This window comes from Geospiza fortis, unplaced genomic scaffold (genome assembly GCF_000277835.1).
Source record: "Geospiza fortis unplaced genomic scaffold, GeoFor_1.0 scaffold66, whole genome shotgun sequence".
Lineage (NCBI taxonomy): Eukaryota > Metazoa > Chordata > Aves > Passeriformes > Thraupidae > Geospiza > Geospiza fortis.
In genome coordinates this window covers 6,949,408-6,960,124 of record NW_005054312.1, presented here as the reverse complement: position 1 = coordinate 6,960,124, position 10,717 = coordinate 6,949,408, and the positions used below count along the sequence as shown (strand labels likewise).

Sequence of the window (10,717 nt, the reverse complement as noted above, 5' to 3'; positions counted from 1 at the left end):
ATTTATCTGCTGTGACTACATAGTCAGATAGATAATTGTGAATATAATAATTTTATATTAAATAAAGATGCATTTGTAACTAAAGGTAAAAGGTTATTTTAGCTATATATTGGATAGCATCAAAATAAACTTCATTCCTTGCTGAGATCCAAGCATGTCTGTGTCCTGACTGTATGTCTGAATTGGATAAAAAGGAAGAGCTGTCCCTGAATGGCTCCTATTGTTTTATCCCTACACAAAACTTTTCAGGGCAAATGACAGTCCTCTGGTCCTGATGCTACACTTGAAGCACCAGACCATAAGCTACCTTGGATAAAGAACAGTTTAAAGACTTGAGGTTTACTAAAACCTGATGGAAACATTTGCTGTGATTTGGAGGCAGCTGTTTTTGTAAGGAGGATCCTTTTTACTGAGGTTAGTTTCACAAGATTTCATTAGCAGCAAAGCAACCCTGAAAGTCACTTAGTGTGCTAGACAACACCACAGTAAACCATAATATGCATCTGTGAGAGTCAGGCATCCATCTCTGTTATGCTAGTTTTTAAGCACAACCCTTTTTATAAACGAGCATTTTCAGCATTTCCCCAAATAACTCCATAGTGTGCTCCTTCCTGCCCTTCTCTGCTTGTACAGCCACTCTAACTGGTGGTTAGCTGCCACTTCTGAGGTGCTGTGTTGTGTCATAGCACCTACAGGGAGCCTTAAGAACCTGAAGGGTCAACATAAGGAAGAGAAGGTGAGAAAGGGAGAATGAAGCGTAACAGCTTTATAGGGCATGTCTCACCGTACTGGATGGTACTGGCAGTGCTCCATTCCTTGACTCACATGATTTGATCAGTCACTGCATTCCTTTCTCAAAAGCTAATATGCATCCAAAGTTGCCAGTTATATGGATCTTGAAAATTTTTAACTGCATTTCTCTGGCATGTGATACTACCTGAAAGGAAAACTGCTGTGAATCAGACAGTACTCAAACCTTCAAATACCCAGGAATTGTGGTGTTTGGTGCTTCTATCTGCTGCACAGCACCGTGCTCTGCAGGCTTTCTCTGTGTGGTGGGGAGGAACCCGTGCCAGCCTGAGCACTGACAGCAGCCTGTCAACCACAGCACGGCTTTCTCAGCCAAACCTAGAACTGCTTGGGAGAATTTGGGCCTCCCATGCAATATTACACATCCTGTCAGCTGGAGGGCCCATGCCAAGTGCCAGGCTGTCTGCTCCTCTCACCTACAGCTTGTTGCCCTCTTTCAAGTGGCGCTCAGAGGTGCTGCAGAGAGATGACAGGAACGCAGCGTTTGGCTTTGCTCGCTCTGCTCATCAGCAGCACTGCTCCTTACTGTGTGATTTGCCCAGCCCCTTCTCACAGTGCATCAGTGCAACTTTCACAGCAATATGGTAAAGTGGTGGATGGAGAACATTCATGGAAATGCAGATTTCTTTTTTATCTATTATTCACCCATGATTGTGAAATAGCCTACGATTTTTAGTTTTACATATCCTATTTTCTCAGAAGATGGTGAAGACTGAGACATGTGATACTAATCCCAGAATAAGGATTCTTCTACTGAGATACTCCTATGAGGAGTTTTGCTGTTAATCTGGAGATATTGCAAAAGTCCCCACTGGGCTTAGTCAAAACCTTGTCTTCTCTGTCAATTGTATCAATCTCTGAAGTAAAAGCTTGCTTATCAGAAACCCTAGGAGGGGAATAAGAAGCAGGGACATAGAGGCCATTTCTCAGTTCAATGGTTATTAGATGAAAGCAGTTTACAGCCACTGCTGACTGGAATTAGAGTGGTTTTCCAAAAGACCTAGCATTAAAAGCCCATATTATCTTATTACAAATTTTGTAAGCCAGGCACCCCTAAGACGGACAATGGATTTGTTTCCCTTGATATGAAGAGTCTTAGACAATCAGCACAGTTGGAAGAAAAATATGATTTACTGGATTTTCTTGTATATGTGTAGATGTCTTGTTTGAGTGATGCATTTAAACTTCATTTAAATTTCATTTAAATGGAAATAAAATACAGAGTACACTTTAGTTTTCTGCTTTTGAAATGCTTCTGCCCTCCTGAGTGTTAAAAAATAGAAGGAAAGAAATCCAGCATAGCCGAACATAACAGCACAAACCCTTTGTACTGTAAAATGCCACGTGTCATTTCTAAACACAATAACCTCAAAACGAAAGAATTTATATGTTAAATTTGAATAATGGACCAAAATAAGATAATTCCTCTTTGCTAACAGAAACCCATTACTCATGAGCACATCATAACCTTTCTTTGGCACAGAAATGGACTCCTTAAAGTAGGGATAATTGCAAAAGACTAACCAGAAAGGAAGATAGGTTAAAAAAAATTACATCTGATTAATGTACTTGACAAGTAGGTAATAAAATTATCTTCTGCTCAGAGCAATTTTGAATAATTGATTTGGTTTATGATTTTGACCAAAATATGCAGAAAAGCAACATTCTCTCAATTACTCTATAATTTTTCATCCTACTAAGAGAACAAGAAAGAGGGTGAACGGCTATTACATAGAGATTTAGAATGAAAATGGACCTATTAGACAGAGTTTCATTACGAAAATGGCTAATTAGAGACTTTGAATAGGATATTTGAAATATCACGCCCTCTACAATGCCCATGGACTCTGTGTGTTGCATATCAAGCACACATGATATCAGTACTCTTGTCACCCTTGCATACAGAGGTTTTCAGAAGCCTCTGGTTTTATGCCCACTGTCCATCATGGGTACAAATGACCTCACTGAAATGCTGGATTCCCTGCCCTAGGTCTCTCCAGGCTGCTGAGACCTGCTGATATGCTTGATTTTCATAGGGTCTTGAATTGGCAGGCTCTGTGCCTGTAGGCAGATTATAATCTGCAAAAGGTTCTTAACTCCAGAGCTCACTTCTAAGTGAAAGACAGTGAAGTTAGTTGACAGGCAGAACCAGGCAAAGCTGACCCTTGCATGGGTATGGACAGCTAATGATTTTCCTAGGTGTGAATGCTCTCTGCCTCCCTATTGTGTGCTTCTATGGCACATAAATAATTTCAGAGCCTCCCCAGGGGCACGGGATGTGACAGGGAGCAATCCAGGGAAAGGCTGCACACTTCTGTCCACAAATGAGAGGATGCAGGACTCTGCAGGCATGGAACTGGTCTAAAGAGGGACATAATTAACCTCTTCACAACTACACTTGGTAACAGCAAGCAGAAGGGCATGGAGGTGTTGTTGGAATCAAGAGAACACTCTGCTTCTTGCAGTAAATAGGCAGCACAAAAAATCAGAAACAAAAATGTGAATATCTTAGTTCAGTCAACTAATTTAAAAATGTGATTTTTGGGCCAGAAGCAACTCATTAGCTGCAGCCTAAAGCTTTCCCAGTAAATCTTAGGAACAACTGAATGATTTCATATTATAAAAAGCTTATTATTATAACTGGATGTTTTAAGTGCCAGGAAAAACCACTGAACAGTACCTCGCAGCAAAATCTTGTAAGTGATGCACGCACTTCCAATTACATGCTGTCTTGACCATTTCTCTATGTGTTCAGTTGCTTAGCATCATCGTGTATTCTCACACTCCCAGCAGGAGAGTTCATCATTCTCAGCAGAAGCACATCCCCGATTAGGAAAAAAAAAAGAGTTAGAAAAGTACAGGGAAGTATTTTCAGGATATGTTAAAGGTGATAAAATGCTGGGGAATGCCACAATCCCGTTAAAATTACCTGCACAGAATGAAGGAGATGAACTATTTTCTGTGAAAACTGGATAGTAGGGTCTATTATCAGAGTGTATAAATTACTCTGTGTAAACATTTGGGTAGAAGTAGATATTGGGAAATACTGTACTATACCAGGAGAGTATTTTCTTTTCCTTTATTTAATTGAATAGGAATAAGTACGTCTTTTTGATACATCATCTTTCACCAGGTGCTTGCCAGGTGTTCATTAAATAACAACTTCATTTATCTATTTTCATTGTCCGGTGAAAAAATTAGTTCCTGTGAAGAAACCTTAAATTAGGGATTGTAAACAGATGTGGCATAAAGCAATTAGTCCTTTACTTTAAAAATCTCAGTCAGCCTGCACAAGCTTGAAGAATTCTGGAAAGGAAGAGCAGAAAAAAAGATCTGCATACACGTACACATCACTTACTCTTTACTCAGGTGTAACTGCCAGCAACTTTGCTGGAACTTTTAGAGTAAAGATTGGAAACAATTAAGTCAGGGGACAGTGGGAAACAGGTAAGATCTCTAAGCAGGTCACAAGATTACCTCTTGTCCTGGCATCAGTATATTCGAATCTAAAGCATCTCTCCCTTACCAGGTACAGATTCTGTAAGACTCTTTGCAAGAAAGAAAATGCCTCAGATGAGATCCTTTGGCTCATCAGTGCTTTGAGCTTAGTCCTGGTTTCAAACAGGTCCTCAGAAAGATTTATCTCTCCATCCTGCATCTCTAATTTCCTAGATCCAAAATGCAGGCATTTAAGATGCTGGGTCAGTGTTACTCTGGTGTACGCAGAGCAAGGGACTCTGTCTCAACTGTTCTGGGTCCAGAAGAAACCAGCTGAGGAAAACTACATAGCAGCAGCTCTTCCCTGGCTTTTCCTTAATGGTGATGTCTGCTTCCTATAGGACATGCAATCCTTAAAGCTCTTCCTGTTGGATGCTTAAGATGCCTTCATATTCAGGTAGGCAATCCTGCTCTCAGCTGGCCAACATTCCCCAGGAGCTAAATAAGTATCTTTTACCCCAGCAGAATTCCTGGAGAAAGCAAGGTGGTTGGAGGTCAGGCAGTCCTCCTGCTCATTTTTTGGATTGGAAGCCATAAGTATTTCAAACTCTGTCAGCCACATCTTTTAAAGATTTTTTAAAATCCTTTACAAGTAGGATAAACAAATAGAAAGGAACTCTTCTTTCAGTAAATCTGTTGGATTTACACTTGCTCTGTGTAGAGGAGGTGACAGCCCCAGGTGTCCAGGTGCCTGCATTAAGTTAGTGTATGTCAAGTAAAAGCATAGTCATGGAGGAGAGGCTTTTCTGCATGTTGTTGTTTAGGCTCTGATCCAGAAATCCATGCACTTAATTTTTCATGTGTACATGTAATTTCCATTGACAGCCACAAAACAAATTGTGTATCTAAATGTGCTGAAATGTTTTTCTGGTTTGCAGCGTAAATCTGTAATTGAACAGCTGTGGTGGACTGTTTTGTGAGAGGAAGGCAATGTAGTTGTGTATAGAATGTAGTTGTGTATAGAATGGACTGACAGAGAACAAAAAAAAATTGCCACAAATAGTTCACTTCATAGAATCAGACAACATGGAATCACAGAATCACAGAACACGGGATCATGGAATCATTAAGGTGGAAGAGACACCTAAGATGATCAAGTCCAGCTATAAACCTACCATTGTCAAAACAAAACCCAAAGTGCCACGTCTACATGTCTTTTAAATATTTCCAGGGCGACTCAACTACTTCCCTGAGCAGGTTGTTTGATCACCCTTTTGGTGAAGAATTTTCTCTTAATTCAATTTAAACCTCCCCAGCACAACATGAGGACATTTCCCCTCATCCTGTAACACACTTGCCAGTTGGCAAAAGAGACTGACACTTATCTCACTACAACCTCCTTTCAGGTAGTTATAGAGAGTTAGAAGGTTTCCTCTCAGCTTTTTTTCTCCAAGCTGAGCAGTCCCAGTGCCTGCCTCTCCTAAGACTTAGGCTGTTTCCTACTGCACAGCTTTTATTTGTTTGCTGTGAGGGAGAAATATCTCAAATACTGTACACCAAGTCTCTCTATCTTGTACCAGGAGGAATCACCCTACCCTGACTTAAGATAGTGGCAGTGGATCAAACTAGTCCTGGACCAGTTCAAGAATTACATGAGAATTTTGGAAGCTTGCTTTTAGTTTTGCCATACTTCATTATACCAAACACTGCCAAGAAACCACTAGACTTGGGCTGGGTGGGCAGAAATGTATTTTCAGCAAATGGTTAATGGTTGGATTTGTTCAAATAGAATGGGATGCAATTTTGGTGCATGATGTCAATTTGATTAAAGACTGTATGCAGTTATTCAGGAATAAGTGGATAACAGTACATATTTTAGAGAAAACTGAGGGTATAAGAAACAGCAGGAGTAGAACATGAAAATTACAAAAGGAACTGAAGTGGACTGTTTAACAGCTAATTAGAGTCATCAACTGAGCAATTTTGGTTTGCATAACTGGAGGCATTATGCCATTGAATAGGGATGTGCATGGAATGTTTCATTAGTTTCTGGGAATTTCAATACTGGAAAGTTACTGAGAAATATTTCAAAAGGTAGAAGAAAAATCACCACAGGCCAGGGATCAATTTAACAGGATATCTAGACAAAAGAATGAAAAATTCACATGAACACATTGGCAAAATATTAGCTGAAATAGAAATATGTTAATAATCTTGCAGTGAAGAATAAAAAAGACCAATTAGTTAATTTTAAATCTAATGCTAAAAGAAAAATTTCCATTTAAACTTATATATGTTCTCTCTCTTTTCAATTCCACTTCCATCCTCTTACCTTTTCAGTATTTGTTTAATCTTGAGCAAAATCAGCAGTTTCCCTTAATTGCAGAGCCACAAATGGGCATTACTGCTGCTTATTTGAGCAGTACAAATGGTAGTAATGATTTCTTTAATTAATTCCTCTTGAAGTAGAGCAAGGCTTTAGAAGTAAAACATCTAGACTTAATTTTAAAATTTTCTAGAGGTGTAGAATTTAAAAATCAGAGTGTTCTTCCAATGGTTAAGTATTACCATTGTAAAATGATAAAATGGTGAAATTAAATATTTTCAGAATCAAGAAATATTTTTTCAATCTTTTAATTGTTCCTGAATCCATAAGTGTCACCCTTCCTGGACTGTGGACTACTCTGCTGTAGCAAGTCTATCACTTAGAGCACAAAAGTAATAAACCCATCCCCTAACCTGGTAATAAGTCTAAGAATTAGAGTATCCTTTTTAATCACACCATCACAGGGAAGTCTGCCTTCCTGGTTAACTTCCAGAGGCCTGTCCTGCTCCTTCTAGTGCCACTGCTTTCCAAGTCAGGCTACACTACTCTGCAGGCATAGCTTTATATATTTCCTTAACCCATACACACATTTAGGTTTGGCCATGTTGAGGATTTGGCCAGATTTCAGCTTACCAAGCTATCCACATCTTTCTGTAGTCTTAGTGACTGTCCAGCTCTACTCTGAGCTGATGTGACCTCCCGTCAGGTTCTGTGTGCAGTTTTGGACACCACAGTGACCTGTGAGCTGCTAGAGAGTGTCCAAAGGAGGGCAACAAATATGGCAAAGGGCGGAGAGTGTCCAAAGGAGGGCAACAAAGACGGCAAAGGGCGTTGAGGGGAAGCTGTGTGAGGAGCAGCTCAGGTCACTTGGTCTGTTCAGCCTGGAGAAGACTGAGAGGAGACCTCATTGCAGCCTGCAACTTCCTCCTGAGAGGAAGAGGAGGGGCAGACTGATCTTTCTTTTCTGATGGTGACCAGTGACAGGACCCGAGGGAATGGCCTGAAGCTGTGTCAGGGCAGGTTTAAGTTGGATAGTAGAAAAAGGTTCTTCACTCAGAGGTGGCTGGGCACTGGAAGAGGCTCCCCAGGGAAGTGGTCACAACACCAAACCTGACAGAGGTCAGAAGCATTTGAACAATGCTCTCAGGCACATGGTGGGATTCTGGTCCTGTGCAGGGTGAGGAGCTGGACTCAATGATCCTTATGGGTCCCTTCCAACTCAGGATATTCTGTGATTCTATGAAATTCTTGTATCATTTGCACATTTTTATCAGTGGTTGTCTGCTCCTTTGAGGCAATTTCTGACAGTGTTAAACTGCATATGGGCAAGAAAATACCCTGAGGACCCTGCTAGAAACTTACTCTTACTTGCAGTTACATAGCTAAGGAAGTTTTTGGTATGCACAGGGTAAACTGTGCAGATTTTTACATAATTTGAATTTCATGTTATGATGAATAACCAGGCCTCTTTTGTCAATCTACCTGACTGGTATTTATCCTCCAGTTCCTACTCTTAAATGCACGTATGGCATAAGCGCTGCTCTTCCAGGAAGTCCAATCTGGGAAGAAAACAAAATGGAAGGCACACAATGTAACAAAAGAAAGCCACTATTCACTTGCACAACATGAGCACTTTAACATTCTTTCTATATGAATTCTTTTTCTATGGATGCTAAGCAGGGTTCTGGGAATTCCTTTTCTAATCCATTGCTCAATGCATTGTCTTCTGCTGGAAACAATGGATGACAGTTAAGATGAGTTGAGAGTTCTGTTGCTTGAATTTTCAATTGTTCATCTGGATTTTACTAGTAAAGATGAGTAAAGTGGGTAAGGCTTCACTTGTAATCTCTGTTGCTGCTGCTTTTCACCAGCAATAAATTAACTTAGGGAAAAAACCCAACAGCAGTGTCACTTTAAATACAAAAACTTATAACATGCTGCCCTTTGGTATTAAATTCTAACCATGTAACAGATTAAAATAATAAAATGACAAAGAAAAATACACTTTCCACTTTTCAGGCACAAAGCAAGCATTGATCAAATATAATACACACAGCAGAACAGAGAACAGGGCTCTTTTTAAAAATAAAGATTAGCTAAAAACATTTAAAAGGCTTTAAACACAAAAAGCCCCTGCAGGGTTGGCTCTCTGAATAATGTTTCAAAATGTTACCACAAAAGAATATGATTTATTATTATGGCTTTTATCGAGATGACTTCTCACATAGCTCTCCAAATGAATTCAACCTTGGGAGTTAATCCTCCTGCTGACAAGCGAGTTTATGTTATTTGGACTTCCAGATCTTGAGGCTGAATGATGAAGTCTGGATTGAGAAAACATGGGCCAATCCAAACCCTTTTTTGTACCCTGGACAACTCTGTCAATGTAACTGCATGGGGTGCAAGTTTAATGTTTTTAAACAACATTTTCAAAGTTTTATTGCAATCTATTTTCATTCTTTTCCTGAAGAATTTGGTGCTGAAGTAGGCCTGAACACAAAGAAATCTGGCTAAATATTGACTCAACAAGAGTTAAGATTTCTGAATAATTAAATTACCTGTATTTTCTCTATCCTTTTTCTCTTTTAATTTTGCAGTTATTAGAATTGATCTATCTATGAAATACTTGAAGTACATCTTGAAGTATATCAAGATGTACACCTAAAGGCTGCCAGTGCTAATTAAAACCTGATCAACTTTAAAAGAAATAGATCTTCAGTTAGGAACAGCAGGCAAATGCTTATTTGGAGCTTCAGCTTCTCCTAAATATCAAAGGAAGCCTGTTCCATTAACCAAACCTCAGCTTGGGTGAAGAAACCGCACTGTAAGAAAGCATCAGGGCTACAGAAAGCACATGGACTAAGAGTGGGCACTTCATACTCACTAAATATGTAGCCAAATCCCATTTGAAGCACCATCAGTTAAAGGTTTCCATGTGCAAACACGATTCAAGTGCATAAAAATGCCAAAGGCATGATCATACATTCTTTTTAGGTGGAACAAGCCTCCATCTCACCTTATCCTCTCTACCTATGCTACCAAGACAAAAATCTTTCAAGAAAGGTATCTCAACAGATTTTTCAGACATATATTTTGTTTACTCTTTCTCCTAATTTTCTTCTCTGACCTTTCTTCTAATTTTAATGCTACATTTGCCTCTAGATCTAAAACGTGAAAGCTGTGAGAACACATTATAACATGTGTAGAAATATATTCAGGACTTCTGTCCTATTTCAACACAGTGTTGAGTCATGTGCCTGTGGCAAATCCTTTAGAGGCACAGCTTTCCTCCATATGCATAATTAAAGTGTTTCACTGTTCTGTGTACATATTACCTCACAACAGTAAAACATTCTTCCCCACCCCCCCATATTAATTTTAAAAATGTTGCTATCAAATGCTGATAGAGACAGGAAGAACACACCCAATTTACAGCCTTATGGTCTAACTTTTGATCACAACCCAACTCTAATGCATAAGGACACCTACCTGTATCAGTGAGTGTCCTGTTTCTTCCTTCTGGAATGAAGTTGTATGATATTAAGACAAAATACTGTCATTTTCTCTCTTGATATAAAATTCTCAGTCTTCACAACTATGTCCAGCCTTCTGACCTATCGCACTTGCATTTTCCAGGGTCCCTTTCTCTTTAAACTGCTTGCCCTTTGTGGGCCTTCAGTGGCTGCAGGGTAGAGCAGGGATACTGGTCCATGTTAAGATTTGTTTAATCTTCCTGGCTGTGAAGAAACAAGACTTCTGAATCCAGGCTATGAGCAAATGAAATAAGCAATATTTTTCTGAACAACTTAGGTTTGAGGGGTAGCTGATCAGTTACAGCTGCAGTGTGTGTGTGAACTGCCACACAGCAGGTCTGTTGTGGAGAAATCATTAAGGGAATGCTATGTAGGAGCACAAAGAGAAATTTTTTATTGATAATATCCTTGGTTATTCCAGGCTTTATCTGACTGATGAATTTACTGAGAGGGAAAATATTTCCTCTCACAATGCTGCTGAACTTTGTCTAGCTGAGGATGATGCAATTATGTGTGCTGCATAATTACAATGATTCAAAGATGCCAATTATAAACTAATTTTGAAACCATCCTACCTAACCTGCAAGAGGGAGAGTGTATATGAAATATT

At 39.5% G+C, this 10,717-nt stretch overlaps 1 long non-coding RNA gene across 1 annotated transcript; it reads right to left on the bottom strand.

The window, feature by feature from the left end:
• Positions 1-3,953: 3,953 nt before the first annotated feature.
• On the bottom strand, positions 3,954-10,073 carry LOC115947738. Its single transcript, XR_004081587.1, has 3 exons — positions 10,064-10,073; positions 8,057-8,133; positions 3,954-4,014 (listed from the first exon to the last, which is right to left on the bottom strand). It is a non-coding gene; the product is annotated as an uncharacterized LOC115947738 (long non-coding RNA).
• Between the last annotated feature and the right edge of the window lie 644 nt (positions 10,074-10,717).